Source organism: Cynocephalus volans, chromosome 15, assembly GCF_027409185.1.
Source record: "Cynocephalus volans isolate mCynVol1 chromosome 15, mCynVol1.pri, whole genome shotgun sequence".
Taxonomy (NCBI): domain Eukaryota; kingdom Metazoa; phylum Chordata; class Mammalia; order Dermoptera; family Cynocephalidae; genus Cynocephalus; species Cynocephalus volans.
The window spans coordinates 26,985,448-27,009,592 of record NC_084474.1 but is presented as its reverse complement, the minus strand read 5'-3'; the positions used below and the strand labels follow the sequence as shown (position 1 = coordinate 27,009,592).

At 39.7% G+C, this 24,145-nt stretch overlaps 1 non-coding gene across 1 annotated transcript; it reads right to left on the bottom strand.

Moving 5' to 3' along the window:
* Nucleotides 1–9,474: 9,474 nt before the first annotated feature.
* On the bottom strand, nucleotides 9,475–9,546 carry TRNAV-GAC (transfer RNA valine (anticodon GAC)). The gene has a single exon. It is a non-coding gene; the product is annotated as a tRNA-Val (tRNA).
* Between the last annotated feature and the right edge of the window lie 14,599 nt (nucleotides 9,547–24,145).

Below are 24,145 nucleotides of genomic sequence, written 5' to 3'. Positions count from 1 at the left end.
TGTTTGTCTGTTGGTCCCTTTCATTTTGCACTGGGCCCTCCAAATTATGTACCTGGGCCCTGCAGGGGCCACCACTCTTTTCATAATGGTGTTGCTTCTGCTCCCACATTAAATCTTTGGACTTAAATCCTTGGCAGGTGTGTCTTGGTAGAGCCCAGATCTTGTACCTATGCCCTTGCTACAGGCTTCATGGGAGGCTGGGCTGGGAAAGAAAGTATCTGGCATGTGTGTAAATACTGTATATATAAAAGATTTATGTGTATATATTATGTATATAATATATATGTATATAAAGATTCTGCAGTGAGTTTATTCTATTTCTTAATATGGGGATTACTTAAGCATAGGGAGGAGGTTCAGATACTGGGCAGCTAAAAACTAACTAGAGCATCCAAGTATACGGGTAAGCAGGGAATTTGCCCTGGTTTCTCCCTGATGCCTCTCATGATAAAGTTAGCCTTTGGTTTTTGCTGCGATTTGTCATCACTTTGTTGAGAGGATAAGCTATTTAGTAACAAAAGAAGTAAACATTCAGACTCGGTAGTTATAGTGGGTTGAATGGCGCCACCCCCCCAAAAAAGGGTATATCATGCCCTACCCCTGATTCCGTGAATGTTACCATGTTTGGAAAAAAGGGTCTTTGCACATGTAATCAAGTTATGCGTCTCCAGATAAGATCATCCTGGATTATCCAGATGGGCCCTAAATCCAATGACAAATGTTTATAAGGGACAGAAGAGAAGACCCAGAAAGGAGAAGGCCATGTGAAGACGGAGGTGGAGTTGGGAATTCTGCAGCCACAAACCAAGAAGCGCCCAAAGCTGCCAGATACTGGGAGAGGCAAAGAAGGATTCTCCCCTAGAGCCTTTGGAAGGAGTGCAGTCCTGACGATGCCTCGATTTTGGACTTCTGGCCTCTAGAACTGTGACAGAATACACTTCTATTATTTTAAACCACCCAGTTTGTGGGACTTTGTTACAGTAGCCCCAGGAAAATAACCTAGTAATCTCACAGAGTGTAGTGAAGCTGCACTTCTGTGTTCCTAGTTCTGGTTAAGAGGATTTATTAACCTTATTATTTATGAAAATGCCATTTCGGTTGCATCATTCAGAGCTGTCCTGTGGCTCCTTGATCTTGCCACCAATGTTACCTAATATTCTTAACTCCCCTCCCACCTTGGCCTTTTATTCCTTTTTTTTTTTTTTTTTTTTTTTTTTTAAAAGATGACCGGTAAGGGGATCTTAACCCTTGACTTGGTGTTGTCAGCACCACGCTCAGCCAGTGAGCGAACCGGCCATCCGTATATGGGATCCGAACCCGGGGCCTTGGCGCTATCAGCACCGCACTCTACCGAGTGAGCCACGGGCCGGCCAGGCCTTTTATTCCTGAGCCACTGATCTGGATAGGGCATGCCCAGGTAATACCCAAGGTGACTTATTAGTAAGACAACGACTTAATTTAGTACTCCAACATCGGAAAACATAAATCTAATGAAGGATGGTTTTTCACCCAAATGAATGTCAGGAAGGTAATTACTGCTGTGATTTTGGGGTGATACTACACATTATGTCCTCAAGGTATTACTTGTCTCTGTTAACAGGGCCATATCCAGGCTTTGCCAAACCTTGTTAAGAGAGGAAAACACTTTCTCCTAGAGCTGCCAGCCACCTGTTTCTTTGTATTCTCTTTTTGACTTTTTTTTTTTTTAATGAGTTTAATACTTAAGCAATGAAATTCTCCATCCTTTTCTTAAAAGAACCTTTAAGAACTAAACATTCATTTTCTTTCATAATGTTTTTACCTCACGTACTGCTCTAAATTGACTAGAGCAGGTTCTCCATTATGGAAATCCTGAAGGCAGCTGCACAAGTCTCTTACGGGACAGTTTTCTTTCTGATCGTATCTCATTTTCCGGTTGTTACCTTCATTCTAACAAGATGATTTCTCCTTGGATTAAAAGGAAACAATTTTTGAGCACTTCCAAGGAACAGCCAAGTTTTCTACTCTGATGGATTTATTAAGACAGTTAACTCTCAACTAATCTATATTCAGCTTTACCTTGAATTTGTATTCTTCACTTATTTCTCAGAGAGAAGGGAAAGCAACTCGAAATTAAATTCAATTTTCCCTATTTATAATTTTTAGATGAATTTTAAGAGTCTATCATGACAATTTTTTCCCCATTCAGTTTATAAATTACTGTGGTTTATTGAGAAATGCTATGTAATTCCTACTAATGACAGATCCGAAGTTTAGAGTCTGGAAACACCTCACAAAAGTGGGCAGTGAAATGTTTTCAGTTAAATGATGTTTCATGACAGTGCCAGAAGAAAAAGAACATTTTATGGAATAAAAAAAAAAATGTAACTTCCAGTTTTATCAGAAATAATTATTCTGAAACAACACAGCTAGAAGCATGACTACTAGATTTTAAAATAACTTGGGACTTATAGTACAATAATTCTAAAATCTACATTTATATTAAAGAATTTGTCATCTAAATTACTCAGTTAGTATTACTGAAATTTATTTCCTTTTTAAGAAATGTTTAATATATTTCCTATTTATTTTCTATTCTATTTAATTCTTAGCAAAGCAATGTGCCTTTACCAGTGTCATAATATCATTTAATTTAATGAAACCCTACAATCTGAAATTAAAATAACTATATACAGTACATAATTCTCCATACGTACCTTAACATATGATTGTGCTAACATAGGAATCATTCATGTATTTCTTTTGAATATGGACAAACATTCTCACAGGTTATAAAGTAAGTGTTTTAGTTTTAAAAACAAAGTTTAGTACAGTTACTGTGCTGTTTATCTCCCATTTGCCACTCCAGGCCCACTCTCCCTGTTTTTCATATTGTTCTGTGCCCTAGGAAGATGACCTGTAAGGACTGCATTAATGGACTCCCTTTTGGTCAACTGGGAACTGCAATAGGAGGGGAGAAAGGTTGGGTAATTTATTACCGTGCCTCCCTCCCTGTGCAGTACCATGGACTGTGCATTGCTCCACTGAAGCCTCAATTCCTTTTTTTTTTTTTTTTAAAAAGATGACCGGTAAGGGGATCTCAACCCTTGTCTTGGTGTTATCAGCCCCACACTCTCCCGAGTGAGCCACAGGCCGGTCCAAGGCTCAATTCCTATCTGGTGTCTCTCTCTGTATTAGTTATCTATTGCTGCATAACAATATCACCATAAACCTAGTGACTTAAAAATAGCACATGTATCGTATCATAGTTTCTGCAGTTCAGGAATCCAAGGCCACAGCTTAACTGAGTCCTCTGCAAAGTTGTAATCAAGGTGTCAGCAGGGCTGCCATCTCACCTCAAGGCTTAACCAGGGAAGGATCTGCTTTCAAGCTCATGTATATGGCTGTTGACAGCACTTGGTTTCTTGGGGCCTGTCAGCTGAGGGGCTCAGTTTCTTGGTACCTATCTGCCAGAGACTGCCCTGAATTCCTGCCACGTGGCTCTCTCCATGGGGCAGCTCACCACACAGGGGCTTGCTTCATCAAAGCCAACATGGAAAGGCTGGGCATTAGTCTTATTATCACAGAAAAGACCTCTTGCACATAAATATAGTATACATTTCCAATGAGACCATTAAACACCCACTACAATGACTAAAAGTAAAAAGAGTAACAAATCAAGTGTTGACAAGGATTAGGAGCAACTAGAGCACTTATACATGGCTGTAGTATAAATACTACAACTCCTTTGAAAACTGGCAGTTTCTAACAAAATTAAACATACTCCTACTTTATGGTCCAGCAATGCCATTCCTAGGTATGTACCGACGTGAAATAAGTGCATATGTCCACAAAAAGATTTATGCTGCAATGTTCATAGCAGCTCTGTTCTTAATAGTCTCAAAATGGGATCAGCATGAATGTCTATCCACAAAAGAATAGGTATATAAATTGTGGTATATTCATATATTAGAATACCACGTAGCAATAAGGAAAAAAAGAAACAGGCTGGCTGGTTGGGCTCAGTTGGTTAGAGTGTGGTGTTGATAACACCAAGTGAAGGGTTAAGATCCCCTTATCGGTCATCTTAAAAAAAAAAAAAAAACCAGTGCTACAACAACATGGATGAATATTAAAAATGTGTTAAGTCAGACACAAAAGAGTATATACTATATGATTCCATTTATATGAAGTTCAAGAACAGGCAAAATTAATCTGTGGTGATAGAATAATCAATTGGAGGGGTTTATTGACTGGGAAGGGGCATAGTGTTTTATATCTTGAAATAGGTGGTGGCTACAGGGTTATATACATATGTAAAAACTCACTGAGCTAACCTCTAAGATTTGTGTATTTTGCTGTAAATAATTTCTTAATAAAAATACAATATATAAAGTTATAAGACAACTAGTTGGTTAGCTCAGTTGGTTAGAGCACAGTCTTGTAATACCAAAGTCATGGGTTCAGATCCCCTTACCGACCAGATGCCAAAAAAAAAAAAAAAAAAGAAAGAAAAACAACAACAAAACTATGAGAAGCTAGTTATGTTTCAATAGCTATTAAAATATTTTAAATGTTTGAAATATATTAAAATATGATTTCTCTACTAATACATTGAATGGCAAGATTTAGCAGTGGATCTAATCACAGAAATTTCAAAGTCATATATATATATGAGTACATACTAAATTACATGTTTTATATATAAATTATATTTCAGGATATATGTAGCAGGGCTGGTTGGTTAGCTCAGCTGGTTAGAGTGAGGTGTTGTAACATCAAGGTCAAGGGTTCAGATCCCTGTCAGCTGCCAAAAATAAAAAACAAAACAAAGAAGGTATATGCAGCATTGGTAATATGATAGGAAAAAAACCTGTGGTTTCTCTTGGTGACAGTCTCAGTTGCTGATTATACTACTGTCATTTGTTGCTTACGCATGTCATTAAAGAAAATGGTAGGGCCTAACCCGCGGCACGCTCGGGAGAGTGCGGCGCTGGGAGGGCAGCAGTGCTCCCGCCGCGGGTTCGGATCCTATATAGGGATGGCCGGTGCACTCACTGGCTGAGCGCGGTGCGGCCAGTCACAAAAATGACAAAAAGAAAAAAAAAAAAAAGAAAGAAAATGGTAAATTTCAGTTAGAGATTAGTGAAACTAAAGATGTATTTATTATCTTATCCAAGTTCATGGATCTGATTCTATCCACATACTATGCTATAATATAATTGTATTTAGTATCATTGGTTTGTTGGTAATGCTATATATTTTATACACTTAACTATATATATATATATTTTTGGAGGCTGGGTGGTATGGGGATCTGAACTCTTGACCTTGGTGTCACAACACCATGCTCTAACCAACTGAGTAACCAGCCAACCCTACACTTAATATTATTTTGAGAAAGAGGTCCATAGACTTCACCAGACAAGGTGGTGAATATCCAGTGGTGGTGGTGACAGTTACGGGTAATGACAGGAAAGAGGACATTTTATATTTAGGTAACACCATCTTAGTGCTTCAGCTCTCAAGACAATGCTCAGAGAAAACTTGCAGGGTTTTCTCCTCTTCAACTTCTTCAGAAATTAGAACAGTAAAAATATCATCCTGCACATGCTTACTGATCTACAATTTTTCTAGAGTAATGAGGTGCCAATGAATATTGCTTCCGTGAAAATTCCTAAACTAATTTTTTGTTTTTGGATTAAGAAATATAAATGAAGGGCCAGCCCATGGCTCACTTGACAGAGTGTGGTGCTGATAACACCAAGGCCATGAGTTCGGATCCCTATATAGGGACAGCCAGTTGGCTCACTTGGGAGAGCGTGGTGCTGACAACACCAAGTCAAGGGTTAAGATCCCCTTACCAGTCATCTTTTAATAAAAAAAAAAAAAAAAAAATATATATATATATATGAAAAAATAAAAATAATTAAATAAACAACAACAAATAAAATTTTTTAAAAATTTAAGAAAAGAATCAAAAATAGAAAAAAAAAATATATGTATATAAACAGTCTGGCCTGTTAGCTCACTTGGTTAGAGTGTGGTACTTATAACACCAAGGTCAAGGTTTATTTATTTATTTTTATTTAAAATTTTTTTAAAAAGATGACCAGTAAGGGGATCTTAACCCTTGACTTGGTGCTGTCAGCACCACGCTCTCCCAAGTAAGCCATGGGCCGTCCCTAAGGTCAAGGTTTAGATCCTCATACCTGCCAGCCTCCAAAACAAACAACTGCCAAAATAAACAAACAAAAAAATAGAAACAGACCACAAAATATAATAACAAAAAACCAACATAGTAGATCATTTGGATAACTCCAAAGAAAGCAAATCACATGAAATCATATGAATTCACCTGACCATTTTATTCTTAGATTTGATATGGCAGTGTAAGACTGGCCCGAAAGTGTGAATCTTACTTGTTGGGAAGGCTCATCTCTCAAAGACCGGGAGACAGAGATCGCTGCAATCAAGCAAGAGTTTTTTATCCCAGCATGCTGGGGTCGCTCCATCTTCAGGACAGAAGTGGCCCTGAGCTCTTAAAACAAGCACTTTTTATACAGTTTGGTAGGCAGACTTTGGCAACAGGATGAGTTGTACACAGCTTATTGGTCACCTGAGGTGACTTTTAAATCTATTGGTGGCTTTCAGTGGGGTGGTACACAGACAAGGAACTGGGGAATTGACCAATAACCCACCCCTTTTATGATTAGGCCAGGTGGCCCAAAGATAAGGAACTGGTTAGACAGTTCCTGGAACTGGGTGTACTTTGGGCGGTCATGCCCTTCCTGGTATAGCTGGGCTGTCCCTCGTAGGGACTTTCCAGCCTTGGCCTGAAATGGCGGAGTAGTTCAAAATGGCGTTAGTTATGCTACCTTGTTCATTTATTTGTTTTTAGCAAGCACAGGTCCAGAAGCAGATGGCATATGTTAAAGTAAATTTCTCCTCTACAGCAGCAAGTTAAAAATGAGTACATTTGGGGGTACTGATGAAAGATCACATTGGGACCTGTATTTTCTTCTACATTTTACTTTATTTTTCCAGAATAAGATAAGTAGCTACTCTCCCTTCTTATACCAACAGAAAACTCATTTAACACACCACTTTTCAATTATGAGTGAATTCACAAATCCCTCGAGCTTTATGAAGCTATTGCATAATGTTCAATGACTTTTAAGATTTGCTCCTTCCTGTTGCTTCGTGGGTAAGTGATCTATGCAGCTCTTCGATTTGTCTTCTGTTCGATACACACATATATTTCTCATTACCAGTGTAATGAAGCAGGATTTTCAGAAAGGATCGCTTCAGCACTGTCTAAAGCATTTTAACTATTATTTTAGAATACTGTTCTCTACTTTTAGAAGAAACTCCCGTCCCCAAATAGAAAGCCAGTTTCTTGATTTTCAGTGAGATATACGCCCATTACCAGCAATAGGTGCCATGCTGTTGATAATAGTACATTCTCTCTGTAGATGAATGTCACATGGAAAACCAAACTAAATCTGAAGTTTGTTTGGGGAATACCCGTTCAGAGAGAGGGGTCTGAGGTGAGTGATCGTGCTGGCGGGTGTCCATCCTGCAGGACTTCTTCCCCACAACCTGATTGCCATGGGCCAGCCCTCTCCCTCGTTAGATTTATTTTCAGCTTTCATTAAGGAACCATACTTTCTACTATAATTTTCAGTTGCATATGTATAAATTTCAACCTTTGTTACAAGCGATATTGGAAAAGATGTTATTTTTACCCTGATATTTCCTAACATTAAAGTCTCTAGTCTGGGCTGGCTGGTTAGCTCAATTGTTTAAGGTGTAGTGTTATAATACCAATGTCAAGGATCCTTGTACCAGGCAGCCAGCCACCAAAAAAACAAAACGAACAAATAAAGTCTGTAGTTTGTAATAAGTGGAAGGCAAAGGTAACAGGCAGCACAGTGTAGTGGTCAACGGCTCAGACTTTGGAGCCTGTGCACCTGGACTTGAAACAACCTGCTCTGCTCTTCTATTAGCCATGTGACCTTGAACAAGGTATTTAAACTCTCTTTGCCTGTGTCCTCATAGTAAAATAGGGAAGATAATAAATAAGCCCTTATGTGATTGGATTGTTACGAGAATTAAAAGAGATAATGTATTGTAAAGTGCTAAGATAATGTTAACCATTGTTATTTCTCCAAGATCAGGATTTTCTTGTCCTGCAGTAGTATTGCAATGGTGGGGGAAAATGGCAATAAATGTACAAAAACAGGGAAATGGTTAAATTATGGTATGTCTGTGTATTAGTTTCCTAGGGCTCCCTTAACAAAGTACCACAAACTGGGTGGCTTAAAATGACAAAAATTTGGGCCGAGCCGTGGCGCACTTGGGAGAGTGCGGCGCTGGGAGCGCTGTAACGCTCCCGCTGCGGGTTCGGATCCTATATGGGAATGGCCGGTGCACTCACTGGCTGAGTGCCGGTCACGAAAAAGACAAAAAAAAAAAAAAAAAAAAAAAGACAAAAATTTATTCTCTCACAGTTCCGGAAGATGGAAGTTCAAAATTAAGATGTCGTTAGGACCATGCTCTCTCTGAGTTTCCAAGGACAAATCTGTCCCATGCCTTTCTCTCAGCTTCTGGTATTGCTGCCTGTCCTTGGCATTCCTGGGCTTGCAGCTGCGCCATTCCAATCTCTGCCTCCGTTGTCACATGGTGTCTTCCCCTCTGTCCTCTTCTTACAAGGACACCAGTCATATTGGATTAGGGGCTCACCCTAGTCTACTATGACCTCATACTAACTTAAGTAATTACATCTGCAACAACCCTATTTCCAAATAAGTTCACATTCTGAGCTACTGAGGGTTAGGCCTTTAACCCATCTTTTTAGGGGGATACAATTCAACCCATAACAGTCTGTATGTTACAAAGCCGTTTAAACCCATACTTTCAAAGAATATTTAATTCTTCTACTTGGTATTATTGCCCTTAGATGAATACTCATGCATGTATGCAACAAGGATATATTGTGGTGGTGTTCGTAATAGTGAGAAACTGGAAAGAACTGCATATTTGATAGTGAAGGATAGACAATTTAATATTTCTATCCCAAATGCACAATGTGGCAGTTATAAAGAATGACACAGATCTATGTTTACTGATTAGAAAAACAGAAAAAGCATATTTCAGAAAAATGAATATTTAGTGCTTGGATTTATTCTCTTCCATTCTCATAATTTTAAGAATTTATCTTTATATGGGTTGGCTGGTTAGCTCTGTTGGTTAGAGCACAGCCTTGTAACACCAAGGTCAAGGGTTTGGATCCTCATACTGGCCAGCTTCCAAAAAAAAAGAAAAAAAGATGAACAAAGAATTATCTTTAAAAAAAAAAAAAAGAATTATCTTTATATGGACAAATCTTACATTTATATCTTCAGCTTCGACCTCTTCCTTGAATGCAGACCTTGCTCAACATTTCCTCTGGGAAGTCAAACATACGTATCAATTTTTTTTTTTTTTTAAAGATGACCAGTAAGGGGATTTAACCCTTGACTTGGTGTTGTCAGCACCACGCTCTCCCAAGTGAGCTAACTGGCCATCCCTATATAGGGATCTGAACTTGTGGCCTTGGTGTTATCAGCACCACACTCTCCCAAGTGAGCCATGGGCTGGCCCTCAAATTTAACTTGTGCAAAAATGGGGGCTGGCTGGTTAGCTCAGTTGATTAGAGCATGGTGTATTATACCAAGGTCAAGAGTTCAGATCCCACACCAGCAGAAGCCAGTCACCAAAAAAAAAAAAAAAAAAATTCTGATATTCCTTCCCAATTCTCTCCACCCAATGACTTCCCCATCTCAGCTAAGTCAATTCTAATCTTCAGTTGCTCAGACAAAAACAAGCAGACAATCAGACAAAGAAAGAGAAAACCTTGGAGTCGCCCCTCGCCTTGTCTCTTACTGCACATTGGATGGGACCTGTCCTTACCACCTCCATCCCTGCTACAGGGCTGCAAACCTCTGTCATCTCTCTTGTGGACATTGCAGTAGCCTCCTAAACAGGTTCCCTTTTTCTGCCCTTGTTTCCCTTTCCCTCCAGTACTGTCTGTTCTCAATACAACAGTGACACTGATCTTTTTTTTTTTTTTTTAAAAGATGACCGGTAAGGGGATCTTAACCCTTGACTTGGTGTTGTCAGCACCACGCTCAGCCAGTGAGCGAACCGGCCATCCGTATATGGGATCCGAACCCGGGGCCTTGGTGTTATCAGCACCGCACTCTCCCGAGTGAGCCACGGGCCGGCCCTGACACTGATCTTTTTAAAACCTAGGATAGATCACGTCAAAACCTTCTGTAGAGATAGACAAAGACCAACCAGGTGAGAATAGTGTAGGTTATTTATTCAGAGCTCGCTATAGCAAGACAGCCAGCCACCATCACTTGTGCTTGGCAGAGCCTCAAAGGCAGGGAAAAAGATGGGAAAACTTTATAGTGGAAAGCAGGGAAGGCTTCATTCAACTATGCCCTGAATGGAAGCCATTGGCCTGGGGAAGCTGTAGGAGGGCTAACTAGAAGTATCCCCTGCAATTAGTTAGGGGTGCATATTTGGCTTTCTCTGGTTGGTCCCAAGTTGGAAGTGGGGATGAAAATCAAAGAAGCTGTCAGTTATTAATCAAGTCCTTCCTGGCTATTTTGAGCCAATTGGTATAGAAGTTACTGCTTAGCTTCCTGGATTGTTACTAGAGATAGCAGTCTGGCTTCCTATGAATATGACTTAACAGCAGTCTGAAGAGCTGGCCAGTTAGTTCACTTGATTACAGCATGGTGCTGATAACACCAAGGCCAAGGGCTGGATCCTTTTACCAGCCAACCACCAAAAAACAAACAAGAACAAATCAGCAGTCTGGCTTCCTGAACTGTTTATTGCAGATCAGGGGTTGGTTTCCTTGGCAGGTTGCTGTAGGTTGTGGGTCAGAGTTTTATTTTTATATACAATCTGACCAGTTTTTGGTTTGTTTGCTTCTTTATTATTTTTTTCTTTTTGGCCATTGTTCATTTGTAAGTCAGTCCCTCCCTTCCAATTGCTTCTCAATTCCCAGTAAAATCTAAAGTTCTTCTAGTAGCCCGTGAGGTATGTGATTTGACCCTCTAGTGTCTCTCTGTCCCCTGTTCCCACTGATCTCTACCTTGGTCATTTGGCTCCAGCCACATGCCAGACATGCTCCCCTCTCCGAGCCTTTCCAAGGAATATTCTCAAGATTTCTGCTTGGTTCAGTCTCTTGGTTCCTTCAGGGATTTGCTCAATTGCCGTGTTTTCACTGCAGCCTGTCCTGGCCTTCCTTACCTGAATGGCTTTTTCCCCACAGCACTTATCATCTTTGACATAGTTATAAAATTTACTTTTGTTTATTGTTATCTCTTCCCATCACAATGTAGACTCCACAAGGGCAGGGATTTTTGTCCATTTTGTCCACTAAAGTGTCTTCAGTACCTAGAATCGAGCCTAGCACATAGCAGGGACTCGATAAATCTTCAAATAAATGAGTGTGTGCAAAATAATATCCTCTCATTTTTTCATTACTATTTTAGACTATGTCACAAAATGGCTTATTAGTACAAATTAATACAGTTATTACAGCTTTTCCCACTGTTTGTATAAAAATCATTATTTTGCTATTTTTACAAAACCTACACCATCTGCCCTGTGTGCTCTGACTTCATCCCCTGCCACTTCCAAAGTTGCTCACTTTGTTCTGGTCACAGTGGGCTTCCTCCTATTCCTTAAGCAGCCAAACAGCTCCTCCTCTGGCCTTTGCACACTGCTCCTACCTCTGGGCATCCCCAAGAACATTGTATAAAAACAACATATTGGTTAGAGCATGGTACTGATAACACCAGCATCCAGGTTTTGATCCCTGGACCAGCCAGCCACAAAAAATCAAAGCAAAACTATCAAAATAAATAAATAAATAAAATAACATAGATTTTTAGAGTTCCTTCTTCTTCTTTTTTTTGGGGGGGGGGAGGGGTGGCTGGCCAGTATGGGGATCTGAACTCTTGACCTTGGTGTTACAATGTGGGGAGGTCCAACCAACCGAACTAAAAAATTAGCCCATCAGTTGACATATTAACAGACCATGTAAAGGATCATATTGGCCTTTAGGAAAGGTGTGAGGAATAATGGGGTTGAGCCCAAAGGATAAAGTATAACAAGGTATAAAAATTCTTTTTCAGACACAACAATCACAATTCCTTGAACTTGTTGAGACAAGTGAACAGATATGATGTAGTGAGACGGGGGAGAAGAGAAAGGGAGAGGGGAAAGAGGAACAGGTAAAGGGACATGAAACTCAACTACAATATATATTGAGAATATAAAATAAAAAAATTCTTAAAAAAATTATTTTTATTCTGAACCATCCAGTATACTCTTAAATTTGTACAATACCGAAACCTCTAGGCTTTGATGATCATTGGTTGTCATCTTCCCTATAGTCAATTAAAAACATGAACAATGATTGGGAAAAAACCAAAGACAATTATCATGGCCTTCATTTCTGACTCCAAAAGCCACTGTACTTTAACTCAGCCAAATGACCAGATGGGAAATGATTGCATTTTTAGCTAAGAAATGCAGCGCTAAGATCTTTTATTTTAGCTAAATCTTTAGAAATGAAGATTGGTATTGGAAGGAAGCCATATAATGCTTTTAGATCTGCCCACCTACCATTATGCAGTTTAGGCCCTGAGGGTGCCTTTAAAAAATCCTTCATGCCCTTATTATATGGCTGAACACATTTGTAGTTTTTCTAGGGTTCTTGATCTGTACAATGGGACAATTACTTTGTGCTGTATTTTTAACTTCTGAAAGATCTGCTTAGATCTCTATGCATAAATTGCACAGAATGAGAATATGACATTTGCTGATTAGGAAAACTTACTTTCTGTATTCTACTCTAATTGTTCTGTAGCCAACTTGGTGAAGAGGAGGTTGACATATCTATATAAAGTCAAAGCATCTTCTTTTAAATAGTTTTTTTCACTCCATTTCAGCTGTAGAGTTTTGCGTGTGTGTGTGTGTGTGTGTGTGTGTGTGTGCTGGTTGGTATGGGGATCTGAACCCTTGACCTTGATGCTATAATACTGCACTCTAACCAGCTGAGCTAACCAGCCAGCCCTCAGCTGTAGAGTTTTATGGATGAGGACAGATGAGAGATGTTCAGGATGAATGTTTCACAATAGTATTTCTCTTTTGTGACAAAATTGGATAAGAAAAATTCATACACACTGATACACTAACATATTACACAGGCTTACCACATGAAATATAAATTAGAATAAATTTTATTGTTAAAGCTGCTGTCAATCCAATCTGGTAAACTATCCTAGAAGGAACAAAAGAGTCCACTTTCCTTCCTCGAATGAATCAATTAATGCTGAACAAATAGGCTTTTGAATTTCATCGAGATTATACCCTTTTGATTTATGTTTTTTTAAAAAATGATAGATATACCAACAGGTACACCAGTGAGATACATTTCTGTAGTGCCTTCTTCCAAAGAGAGAAGCTTTACCCACTGGGATTGAGACTTATTAACCTTGGCCTAATTGTGGTCTGGAGCTATCATTCATTTATTATTTATCCTCGTACCCTCTAACCTGGTTCTCTATCCATTTTAAACAAACAAGACAGTCCTAAGGGCTCTCTTAAGCCACCTAAAAAATAGACATTCTTTCACTTAGCCACAGTCCCTAGGCCCTCTCCTTACAAAAAGCTGCTGAACCTTGCAGGAGCAGCAGCACAATTCTTGAGATAAATAAGACTTGAGTTTTGCATTCTTTAAAAAATCAAAGACTAAAAAGCAATTGGAAGAGGTTGGCAAGTTAGCTCAGTTGGTTAGAGCACAGTGTTATAACATGAAGTTCAAGGGTTTGGATCCCTGTACCGACCAGCTGCCAAAAAAAAAAAAAAAAAAAAAAAAAGAAAGAAAGAAAGAAAAAAAAAAAAAAAGCAGTTGGAAGAAAATTTTAGGGGTATAGTTTCAGGCATTTGTCTGCAGAGGCAGGGGGACCTCCAGGGCTTGTCTCCTTTGCCTGCCCATCCAGGTAGCACAGTTTCCAGTGTCAAGATGGAAAGCAATCTCATGTCAATGGAATGCAAGAGCTATAGGTACAGTAGAATTACAACAGTGCATGCACCCAACCTCCTAAATTATGAACACCTGATGTAATATCCTGCTAAGGTAAGTGGTCACTTTTACACTATTTTCCCTATCTCCTTCTTGTCTGGAGGCCATTTCAGGTAGTAACCAAAGTCTATTTTTCATCTTTTCTTTATCTCTTCACACAGGGACACCACGCCTCCCTTCTTTCCTTCATCTTTTGCAGGCAGTGGTTTCCTTACAGATATAAACACCATCTCCCTACCTGCCTTGGGCTTCCTCTGTCCTCTAGTGCAGATTTTGGAGGAGGGAGAAATCTCTCTAACCCTCATTCATCCTTCTTTTTGTTCTCTTTCCCTATTTCAAAATGCTGTTCTAACTCAAGCAACAAAGGAAAAGTAGACCTGGAAAGAAGGCTTTGAGATAACTCATCCAGGGCTTCCTAAACTTGCCCCAGGAGATGAGGCACCCAGGCTGCTGGTTAAAATATGGGCCCCAGAGCAATGGCACTGAATGGATCTTTCCCTTTAATCAGGGCCCCAGGTTATCTTTTATCACCAGGATAGTTTGGCAAACAGACATCTAATCCAGCCCTTCTCAAACTTTAGCTTGCTTCATAATCCCCTGGAGGGCTCCTTGAAATACGTGTTGCCCAGCCCCACCCCTAGAGTCTCCGTTTTGGTAAGTCTGGAATAGGGCCCAAGAATTTGCATTTCTAACCAGATCCCTGGTGATGCTGAGGCTGCTGGTCTGCAAACTCTGCCCTGAGAACTAGCTGATTCTAGTCCCGTGGCATCATCTGAAAATGAGTTTTCTACTGGCGAAGGGACTTACTCATCACCACTGCTGTGATAAGAATAGCCCTCCTTGTGTCGAGGAAACAGTGAGCTATACTTCTCCATTAAATATGCTAACTAGAGAACTTACCAGAGAACGAGTAATGCCTGCCCCCAAACCTCTTGAGCAAGTCTCTAAAAGTCTCTAATTAAATCTGCTTTTCTCAAGCACTGGAATTATCGATAAATAAACCAATTTGTGGTTCTTTTATGTTTATAGTTTTGCTTACTTTCATTTTGCTTTCTATTCTTTTTTCATTGCAAATTAGCAGGATGACTTCAAAAGTTTCCATGTCCTAGCCAGGTAACCTTGCAATTATTGTAACATAGTTTCTATGGTAAAAGGTATTCCAATTCCAAATAAATGAGCTTTGAACAAACTTTGGGAAGACATTTTGCTGATCCGTTACAGTGCAGTGTGTATTTTGGTGGGTTCATCACAGATGGTGGAAACGGTGGGAGAACCAGGCTGCTGCCTGGAAGCAGCACGCATCTGCAGCAATCTGCTAATCAATCAGACATCGATGCCCCTGCTCCTGGAAGTTGGTCTTTGGGGAGTGACTAAAAAGGGATCCAATAGTTGGATGCTGTGTTACTTTCAGACATTATGAGAGTTAATAAAACTCATTACCTTTTAGCTTTTTAGCTGTTTCTTTCTGGCAAAGGACAAAGAGCTAATTTACTCTAGCATAGTCCTCTGTGTGTGTGTAATCAGAATAACGTGTGTGAAAAACAATGCAGAATGAAAATGGGTTACCAACATTAATTGCAATTTATCTGTGGAATCCTAGTTTCACTGTATTATGGTGATTCTACTTGCTATGATGTCTGGCTTCTTGGAATGTCAGCATCATCAGGAGAATTTATGGTAAGCTCGCAGGCATTAACAGATAAACATTTTATAAGCAATATTAGAATGCACAGCTTTGGTTGGTGGGCAAGGGGAGAAAGGAAAGAGTATTTACAAAAACGTTGATTATTGTTTCATGGGGTAAAGGGTGCAAACTTAACCAAAAGAAAATAATTTAACAAAAGAGAAAGGGCAAATGTTCTTTTCAGGACCTTATCTTTAGGCAGAAAAAAATTGGATTCTTTATAGAGGGAGAAAAATAAGTATTAAAAAGTCACACCTAAAGTGATGGCACACATTGAGCTATGTTTCCAATACTTCTAAAGGATCTGAGTATAAATACTGTGTAACAATAATGAATAGTCAAACAGGAAATTTAGACATAAATTAAACTTGTAAGAACTAAGCAAAGGCAATCAGAATTAAAGAAAAAAATGTAATAAAAACAAAGTTCTGTTTTCAAAGCTGCTTCTCCTTGTGCCTTCTTTCAGAAGACTTGTAGACTTAGTTTTTATCCACTGAGGCTGGAGAAGAGACTCTCAGATTCAGCTTTGTACACGGTGCAAGAAAGAACTCAGAAATAGATATTTCCGTTTAGCACAACATTTTGGAACACGTGGGGTTGAGATGTGGGGGGATGAAATGAAAAATCAGGTATCTGGGAAGCTGTGCCTTAGAGGAATTTTGTAAGAGGCAGAGAGGAACTACAAACTTGTCCAATAGATACCCTGAAGACTGCCTGCGTCCTGCCTGCATGCCTTTTCTTTAATGGAAAAAAAAAAGCAAAGTACAAAAAGCACGATGAAGGTCAGTATTTTGTCAATTTTTTAATGATTTTCAAAATTCTTGTTTTGTGTGGCGATAATACTGTGTGCTCATCATACAAAACTTGAGTACTACAAAAATATGTGTGAAATAACCTACCGTCCCCATCCCCCGATAACTGGGTTAGCACTGGCATTCCCGTTTTCATCAGGAAACTAAGGTAAAGTCTGAGTAAATGACTACATTTCCTGGAGAATTAACTGGGAATCTTAAGTCTTAAGTTCATGCCATGCTTTCCCAGGCTTTCTCTCTGTGGACTTAAAAAATGTTTATTTTATAACTACTGTTTTAAGCTGCATCAGTTTAAGAAAACAATTTGATGTTAGATTTTGGAATTCAATACAATCTGTCACTTAATCATTCTTTTAAAGTATAAATTATTGCACGCAAATGCCTCACTTTTCCTTTGTGGTCCTATTTATCTATTCATTGATGAATGTCTTATGAAAAAATAAAAACGTCAGAATGGGCTTTATGGCATGTAGACTCACTTAGTTAATAATCTACAGATTGGACTTCTTTCCTGCACCTTTAGAAAAGACCTAGCCCAAACACCAAGACCTAATAAACCTAATTAGCAAGTGTTAAAATAATCACAGTTGCTGCAAAGAGGTTAGCATTGAGTGACATTGATGATTTTGGGGGATGGGAGGGCAAGTTTTTAAAGCCTTTAGGGGTTTTCAGTTTTATGCCTCATTGTAATCACGCAAAGCTGTCGCAGGGACCCATGACTGACTTTGGCTCTTTGTGTTGGTGGGGTCTCTATTTAGGTTAAAACGAAGCACTTAGCCCATCTTTTAAACAATGAAAGGTAGTTATGCTCTAATACCTTAACCCCGTGGAGCTATTGTCTACTTGCTAGTATATTCTATGGGTTTGCACTTAAGATTGATCTATGTAAATAAGAGAGCCTTTGTTAAGTAAATTTAGGAATGCAAATAAATATACAAGAAAAAGAAGCAATTAAAAAAATCTTTAACACATTACTAGTCATTCAAGTCATAAAGGCAACAGAGAAAAAAAATAGAAGTGCATGTGGGGTTGTAAATGCTTATTAAGAGTTGCAGTATATTCTTTAGTCAAACTAGCACTGTGTGAAAACAGTTTGTACCGTTTGTAAATTTAATTGCGAGCAGGTAAACTGAGTTAAGTGAAACATTTGGAAAATTTATTCTTTTCCATATACTCATGCACTCCAATCATTTTTCTGTCTCCTGAATATAATTAGGGTGTGCCAGATACAGTCTAGTTGTTCCTAATTTGTCCTTTTGTCACTTTCTGTGAAGAGGCAAGATAAGCATCAAATAATGTCTTAAATTTACAAGAGAAAATTTCAAGAAGTCTTCTGTCTCCTTTTGTTAACTTCTGCAATCATTTGTCCTCCTTATTAGGACTATGGGGCGGTAATTTTATCTGATACATGTAAACAGGGCAAATCTCAAGTGACGTTTTACATGAATAGAAATTTGCTGACGGGTGTGTGTCTGTCTGTGCGCGGGCCCGGTGGCTGTGGAAGCCTAATGCGGGCTTTGTAATTCCTTTCTCAGCTTGTGCTGGGCTAAGGCCAGAAGGCCTGCATCCCATCCCCCTTCCTGCTTGCAGTGAATGTGTGACCTTGGGCGAGTCAACTAACCTCACAGGCTTCAGTTTCTTCTTCAGTAAAATGGGAATAATAAACCTAATACTGTCAGAGAGATGCTATGTGGATTGAAGATACTAATGCAAAATACCCAGCACTATATGAGGCATCTAGTGAGTGCTCCATGGGAGTTTATTATTATTATTAAGTATATATTATTAGATATGAAAATTACACTTAAATATTCATGAACTTGCGAAGCATTTGAAGTATTTTCCAGCAGAGATAACAACCACCAACATTTACTGAGTATGTGCTTGGGGACAGGCATGTTTGGAGTTTTTTTTTTTAAAAGATGACCAGTAAGGGGATCTTAACCTTTGACTTTGTTTTGTTTATCACCACGCTCTCCCAAGTGAGCTAATCGGCCATCCCTATATAGGGATCCGAACCCTTGGCCTTGGTGTTATCAGCACCACACTCTCCCAAGTGAGCCACTGGCTGGCCCCTTGAGTTCTTTAGATACCTTTTCTCATTTGGTTTTCACAGTTTACTCTGTGAGGTAGGAATTATTACTTTCCTTGTAGAAGTTAAATGGCACAAGGTCACAGGCTGGCAGAGCTGGGATGAGGTGCCCAGTCTATCTGTCTCCAGTGCCAGGCACATATTCGCCAGGCACATATTCGCCGTGTGACGTCACTGTGGGATTTGGTCCCAGCCCTTCCCTCTCCCTATATGCCATTCCTGAATGAATTGAGACATTTCTGTGCCTTCCACTACCCGGATGATTCTGTAATTACAGCCAGATCTTTCTCCTAAGCTCCAGACCCACTATTTCTAAATACATTCTCTTTATATCTCAAATTGAGCTCCTTTCTGAACTGTCCCTCTTGAATTCTCTATTGCCACATGGAAGTTACCCAGGACGCTGGATGCTTCTTTTCTTTGTCCTCCACATCCACCTGCTCATCAGGTCCTCCCTCATTCCAACTTCAAATTATCTCTCAAATCTTCCCTCTTTCTACTAACAGTCATTACCTTAATTCAGAGCATCATGAACATCTTTTCAAAACACACCCTGATCAAGTGTCTCCCCTACTTTGAGTTATTCTTCCCAGACCCCCGCTGCATTCAGGAATACACTTCAAACTCCTTAGTAAGTCCTCCAGGATGCTTTACAATCTGGCCTCTATCCACGGCTCACCTTCAAGGCCAAGTATCCATCACTTCAGACGAACCCTGTGACTTGAGATTTTCTGAATGAGCTGGGCTGCTTCAACCGTGTGGATAGTTCAGGCCATTTGCGCAGGTTGGGACACCATTAAAAACTCCTTGATTTCCCTGGCCTCACTGACGTATAATTCCTTCTTCTTGGGGACTGAGCTCGCATGTCCTGCTCAGCTTCTCTCTGCTGTCACCTCCCTCAGAATAACTTCTGAACCTTTCTATGTAATACCCAAACCCTCTCTGCAGCTTCCCTGCTGTGTGCTCACTTATTGCATTGCATTTTTAGCCTTTTTTTGTTTGTTTTGTTTTGGCAGCTGGCTAGTGCGGGGATCCAAACCTGTGTCTTTGGTGTTATAACACTGTGCTCTAACCAGCTGAGCTAACCAGCCAGCCCTACTGTTTTCTATTAGTTTGTACTTCTTAAAACTAAGAAGACATTGCCAGTCTTGCACACACACTGGGCTTACTAACTGTGACCTCAGGCAAAAGTCAGTTCAATTTTTTTTCTGTAAAATAGAGATGATAATAGCTGCCTCATAGGACTGCTATGAAGATTAAATGAGATAATGAGGTATTTTTATTTTCATATATATATATATATTTGGGGGGGAGGCTGGGTGGTACAGATATTGTTATGTATCTTGAACCAACATAGTAGCATGTGGAAGGTTCTCAATAAATGTTGCATAGGTTAATAAATACATATGTTAGGGCTGGCCCAGTTAACTCAGTTAGCTAGAGTGCAGTGTTATAACACCAGAGTCACAAGGGTTCAGATCCCCATACTGGCCAGGTGCCAAAAAAAAAAAAAATTCTTCTGAAGGTTTCTTCAGACACAGTGAAATGTAACCTCACTTGACGTGAAACAGACTAATCTACTCCTGTAACTTAATGTGATGTGCAAGCAGATTGTAACCTACCCTCCTAACAAGTAGCCGAGTCTTAGCCAGTCACAGGCAGCCCACTCTCCTGTACCTCACTTCCATTTTCCGTAGGTCACCTCCTTTTTTCTGTCTATAAATCTTAACCAACCATGTGGCAAAGGCGGAGTGCTCTGAATTTGTTCCAATTCTGGGCACTGCCTGATTCGCAAATCATTCTTTGCTCAAATTGAACTGTTAAATCTAATTTGTCTAAAGTTTTTCTTTTAACACATATTTTATCTTTTCTCCTGGTGACCAGTAGGATGTAATTATAAGACTAAGACATCCAACCATGATTATGGGCATTCATTATGACGGTTCTAGACCAAACTGTACATTGTTCTTTTTTTTTTTATTTAATTTTTTTTTTTTTTTAAAAGGTGACCGGTAAGGGGATCTTAACCCTTGAGTTGGTGTTGTCAGCACCACACTCTCCCAAGTGAGCCACAGACCGGCCTGAAACTGTACATTGTTCTAAAAGAAGGTACATTTGAACTCAGGTTGATGCTATTTAGTGGACTATACAGGAAACAATTCTAAGATGTGTTTCTTTTTTTTTGTAGCTGGCCGGTCAGAGGATCTGAACCCTTGACCTTGGTGTTACCAACACCGTGCTCTAACCAATTGGGCTAACAGGCCAGCCCCTTGTGTTTCTTTTTACATGATTTTAAAACTTGGAGAAGCATGAGTTTAGAATTAGAAAATTGTCTGGCCAAGATTTGGAGAAAAGTTCTTACATGGAGCCAACATAATTCACAGATACACAGTCCAATACTGCTTTATGTTGCCCCAGGTGATGGGACAGAGAAACGAGAGCTTTGGGAGTTAGCTATCCATCAGCGGCAGAGAGCAGGAAATAACTATTACTTTGTGGATGCCAAAGAGACATGCCTGTGTCAGGGGGAAATCTGGTCAGTATTAATGACATCGATCAGACTCCTTCTACCATGAAGCCTATTACCCAAAACAGCCCCAGATTGGAGATTGGAACATTGGATTTTCCTTACTCATGTATTATTTTTAAAAAAGGTAATTGAAGAAAATTATACATACACACACACACACACACACACATATACACACTCACATATATATATACACACAGAGTATATAGCATATATTATAGTAATATATAGAGTATTTTATTTTATGATTGTGTAAACATTTGAAAGGCTTTGCTTTCAAGTAGGTTAAAATATTTTGTTAAAATCTCATTTTTTTTTGGCAAAATATCAATGATGCTATATCTTTAGGTCTTTTTTCACTCACACTCACGGAAGTCTTGCATGTGTAGGTTCTCAATCAATATTTCTCAGATAAAGTTCTTGAATTAATCAAAGGTATACATCATAGGAAGGGAAGAAGCAAAAGAGATCCACTTCTATGGCTCTGTTCTATTTAATAATTTGCAGAGTATTGGCTGACAATCTTTCGGCAACAAGTACAGAAACTGGCTCAAGCTAGAATTTATTCTAAGGACACAGGTAAGTTTTGAGGAAGCTGAGGGCCCCAAACTAGAATCAGGGACCCAAACTAGAATACACTCAAGCTATCTTCTCTTTTTCTCCTATCCATGTTCTTCTTGGGTATCTGCTTGATTCTCTTTCTTTTCTCTGCAATCTCTTTCCTTGACGGGGTACAAAATGGCAACCGTTAGCTTCTCAATGTAGGTACCACAGGTCCACTACCTGGAAAGCCTAAACCTCCCTCTGCATGTCATGCCCATATTAAAGAGGAAAGGATTCTGAGTGCCACAGCTTGATCCAAGTTCCCACTGGGACTTAGGAGCCATGGCCAAGTCAAGGTTAGGTCCCTCCATAAACCTGAAGGGGCCATTCCTATAACCGAAGTTGGAGAGAGGGCACTCAATCCCGCTCTCTCAAAAAGTGGGTCGCTTGGCAGACACTTTGATAGGGGCTGAGTATATCAGAGTGTTTTTACTGAGCGTGCTAAAAAGTTATTGGCCAAGGTCTAAAATGTCTGTCTTATCTTACTTCTCAAATTTTTCCCCAGTATTTATCCTAAAGGAAGTATATTAGCTGGACAATACTTAACAACTCACAACATCCTTGCAATATCTGTGCCATGTACTCTTCCTTTGGTGAGGTTCTTGATTATTTTCTGGGACCATTGCCTAGGACCCTCTCCCTATGATTTTTTTGGAATACGGTATGAGTATGACCCAGTCAAAATTCTTTTCTCCCCCAAAACTCTTACTAGCATTTTTACCTTAAGATTATTTTGTTACTGGACAATGGGGGCCAGTCTCTCAGAGAGTACAAAACAACCAAGACCAGGCTTGCGGGGAAAAGGCTTTATTACTTACAAGTAAGGAAAATAATGGAGATCACTCCCAAAGCAGTGTCCCCTCAAACAGGAGAAAGGGGCCATCTTATATAGCCAAAGTTCCCACCTAACTTCCCACCAAGTTCTCATTGAGGTCCTCTCATGTAAATGAGGGGTACAAGCTTGTTCAATTTGGATTGGTTGACTGTAGGACATAGTTCACTGGTCAGTTCTGAAGGCAAATTTGTATTTGGAGCCAGGAAAGAATGTGGCCTTTGGGCAACAGTGGGACCTCAGGAAGTTGTCACATGCGCTAAACCCAGTACAGTTACAGTCCATAGGTGGGAATTGAGACTTCTTGTCATGGTTGGCCCATGACATGAAACAGGGGCAGGTAGGTGTGGAGATCCCAGATCCTCCTTGGGTGGAGATTCACCAGAGTTCATCCCTGGGTCCTGTATTTCAGTTTTCATTGATATATTTTGAGGGCAGTCTAGTATTTCATGGGTCCTGACTTCCTGCCGCCTCCTGCAAGAACAGAGACTCAGAACAAAGGGTTACGGCCGGTTCACTTCCTATTTTGGATGTTTTAGCAGTGGCAAGCACCTGGGCATTTAGGAGAACCTGCACCCTAGGTTACAGTTAGAAAAAAACATTTAAGGCTGGTCAGTTGCTCAGTTGTTTAGAACATGGTGCTGATAACAACAGGTCCAGGGTTCAATCCCTGTACCAGCCAGTAAAGGAAAAAAATATTTAAGAGGAAATTCAACTGGCCACCTGCCAAAAAAATATTAAATAACAGGAAATAACATCTAACAACCTTTAAATCAGTAAATGGAATAAAGAAGCAGAAATTTCTCCAAGTCACTCAAATCCTAATATCTGCATATTTTTTTTTTTTTTACTAACTCTTAATATCTGGCCAGGCAGGAAGGTTCTGAGTTGGCTCCTCTGATTGTGGGTCTGCCTGATTGTTGTCTCTTCTCTGACACTTCATTTGTGAACTCAGCTCCTCATTCTGCCCGAACCCTCAGACAACCATATTGTCTTTAGTTGTCCCCTGCTGTATGCCTGACTCTTTGGAACAATAAGGCACCTGTTGCTCACACTGCATGGTTTAAATGAGGGGAAAGCAAGAGCTTTAGTTCTATTTCTGCACAAGCCTATTGTGTGCGTCTCTTTTTCTACTACCTTCCCACCTTCTGTGACACTTTGTTAGTCATAGTATGTCACCATTTCTCCTTCTCTCTGTTTTTTTTCCCCCCAGAACAGAATATTCCTTTGATCTGTTCCCTACCAATCTCCTGACCTTCCTCTATGATGTTTACTGGCTCAGACTGTATCTTCTGCTAGTGACAAACGAAGGCTAGATTGACACTGGATGAGCTCTCATGATAGCGCTAAATGGAGGACACACGCACACACACACACACACACACAACTTTAAAGTATGGAAATAAGTATGAACTTAATAAAAAACAAAGGGAATGCATTAAAAAATATAGATTGAGA